Genomic DNA, 3,030 nt, shown 5'->3' with positions numbered 1-3,030 from the left:
TTTTTTTTTTTTTTTTAATTTTTTTTTTTAATGTTTTTTTATTTCTAGGAGAGAGAGAGAGAGACAGCGTGAGCAGGGGAGGTTCAGAGAGAGAGGGAGTCACAGACTGAAACAGGCTCCAGGCTCTTTGCTGGCAGTCAGCACAGAGCCCGACGCGGGGCTCGAACCCACGAACCGTGAGATCATGACCTAAGCGAAAGTCGGACGCTTAACCGACTAAGCCACCCAGGCGCCCCTGTGCCAGTGTTTTCTAAAACCCCATTTACATGTCATCATTCCTATCTCTCCCCCACTTGACCCCACATACCTTTTCCATACCCATTCAGGGCTTCATTCTATAGGTGCCTTCCATCCCCATTTCCCCAGAACCTAGGATTCTCTTTAAAAATGATCTTTCCAGTCTGCGAAGAGTGGCTGAATTCTACACCAGCCCAGATTGAGGAGAGGTTGTTCTCCTCTGGACCCAGACCTGGCCCAGGCAAGTTGCCTTTGGGAGGGTAGTAGCTGCAGCCCCAGAGCCTCAAGCCAGCCATCCCCCCAGCACCTTTACAAAAGCAGAATCATCAGATGCACTCAGCACAGAGCTGGCCACCAGGGATTTCAGCGGGGCATTGGGAGGTGACCTATGGAATTAAGTCAGTTCTTTACAGCTCACCTTCCTGAACTCAACCATTCCTCAACAGTCTGCTTGACTGTGCGGGACTACAATCCTCTGCCTTCCCCCAAATGCAGCTGCATGCTCTTCAGCACAGAATAACCCATCCATTCTCCACCCAAGACAACCAAGATGGGCTTTCCAAATGCAATTGTGATCACCTGGTTCTGAATCAGCTTCTCTTGCATTTAGCTCAGAGCTCCAGGAGAAGCTAAGGTCTAGTTGCCCACTTGGCCACTGTATTCCCATCACTGAGGCCCTGGGCACCCAGGAGACCCTAGTAAATTTTTTGATGAATGAACAAGAATAAAAATAATGCAAGTTCTAACACTGCGCAGACAATTGCCAAAGTCCCTTGGAAACTTCTATCATTTTTATTTCCCATCTTTCCTCCAAGCTCCCTCTGTACTCTCTGAAAGTCCATAATCTGAGAGCTCCCTACATCCTCCATGTCCTCCAGGAAGCTGTCTCTTCTGCTTGCCTTCACATCCTGCCACATCTCTGCCTTGTGAAGACATCCCCACCCATCCCTACCTTACGATCTCTCACTACATTGCTACTTAAAAAACATTATTCTCCCAGATATTTGCAAATTATATATCTAATAAGAGGCAAAATATATAAAACTTATGCAACTTTCAACACTAGAAAAATAATCCGATTTAAAAATGGGTAGAGGACTTGAATAGACATTTTTCTAAAGATACACAAATGGCCAATACATGAAAAGACACTCAACATTACTAATCAGAGAAATGGAAATCAAAACCAAAATGATATAGCACCTATTCCTGTCAGAATGGCTGGAATCAAAAAGACAAATAACAAGTATTGGTGAGGATGTGAAGAAAAAGGAACCCTCGTGCACTGTTAGTGGGAATGTAAATTGGTACAGTCACTGAGGAAAACAGTATGGAGGTTCCTCTAATTAAACATTATGTCGGGGCTCCTGAGTGGCTCAGTCGGTTAGGCGTCCGACTTCGGCTCAGGTCATGATCTCACGGTTTGTGGGTTCGAGCCCCACGCCGGGCTCTGTGCTGACAGCTAGCTCAGAGCCTGTTTCAGATTCTGTGTCTCCCTCTCTCTCTGACCCTCTCGTTCTCATGCTGTCTCTCTCTCAGAAATAAATAAAACATTAAAAAAATAATAAAAAAATAAAAATGTCAGGGTGCTGGTTAAGTGTCTGACTTTGGCTCAGGTCATGATCTCGCAGGGGTTTTTTTTGTTTTTTTTTTTTAATGTTTTATTTATTTCTAGGAGAGAGAGAGAGACAGCGTGAGCAGGGGAGGGTCAGAGAGAGAGGGAATCACAGACTCTGAAACAGGCTCCAGGATCTGAGCTGACAGTCAACACAGAGCCCGACGCGGGGCTCGAACCCACGAACCGCGCGCGAGATCATGACCTAAGTAAAAGTCGGACGCTTAATCGACTAAGCCACTCAGGCGCCCCGATCTCGCAGTTTTTTACTTCGAGCCCCATATTGGGCTCTCTGCTCTCAGTGCAGAGCCTGCTTCAGGTATTCTATCTCCTCCTCTCTTGTGCCACCCCACTTGTGCTCTCTTTCAAAAATAAGTGAACATTAAAAATAAAAATGCCATATGATCCAGTAATTCTACTGCTTGGTACTTACCTAAAGAAAATGAAAACACTAATTCAAAAAGATATATGCACCCCTATGTATATTGCACCATTACTAACAGTACAGGGTATGCAAGCAACCCATGTGACCATTGATGAATGGATAAAGAGGATGTGTATACACACACAACACTTCAGCATGAAGCCTGCTTGGGATTCTCTCTCCCTTTCTCTGCTCCTTCCTCACTTGTGCTCTCTATCAAAATTAATAAACTTTGAAAACTAAATAAAATAAATAAAAATTACTTTTAAAAAAAAGACAAACATTATGGAACTAGCATCTGAGGACATTCAAACAGCTATTTTAACTATGTTTCATATGTTCAAAAGGAAGAGAAAACTGAGCATGATCAGGAGAGAAATAGAAGATTTATAAAGATCCAGACGGAATTTCTAGAGATGGAAAGTAGAGAATCTGAAAAAACTGAAAGCAGATTACACCACAGAAGAAACCAGCAGTTAGCTTGAAGGCATTTAAATGTGAATGAAAAGGCTGACAAAAACGGACAGGGCGTCAGTGGTCTGTGAGATATCACAGGGTCTATATTATACGGGCAGATTGTGTGTCAGGAGGAAAAAGAAGGGGAAGGGGACAAAAAAATTGACAAAACGTGGCCAAAAATTTCCAAATTTCACTAAGACTACAAACCTTCACATTAAAGATGTTCAGTGAACCCCAAACAGAATAAACACAATTCAAAACCACATAAAACAAATCACTATATGGTTTAAGAACC

The sequence above is a fragment of the Hyaena hyaena genome, unplaced genomic scaffold, assembly GCF_003009895.1.
Source record: "Hyaena hyaena isolate Hyena2069 unplaced genomic scaffold, ASM300989v1 scaffold_144, whole genome shotgun sequence".
NCBI lineage: Eukaryota > Metazoa > Chordata > Mammalia > Carnivora > Hyaenidae > Hyaena > Hyaena hyaena.
Note: the sequence above shows the minus strand (reverse complement) of the source record.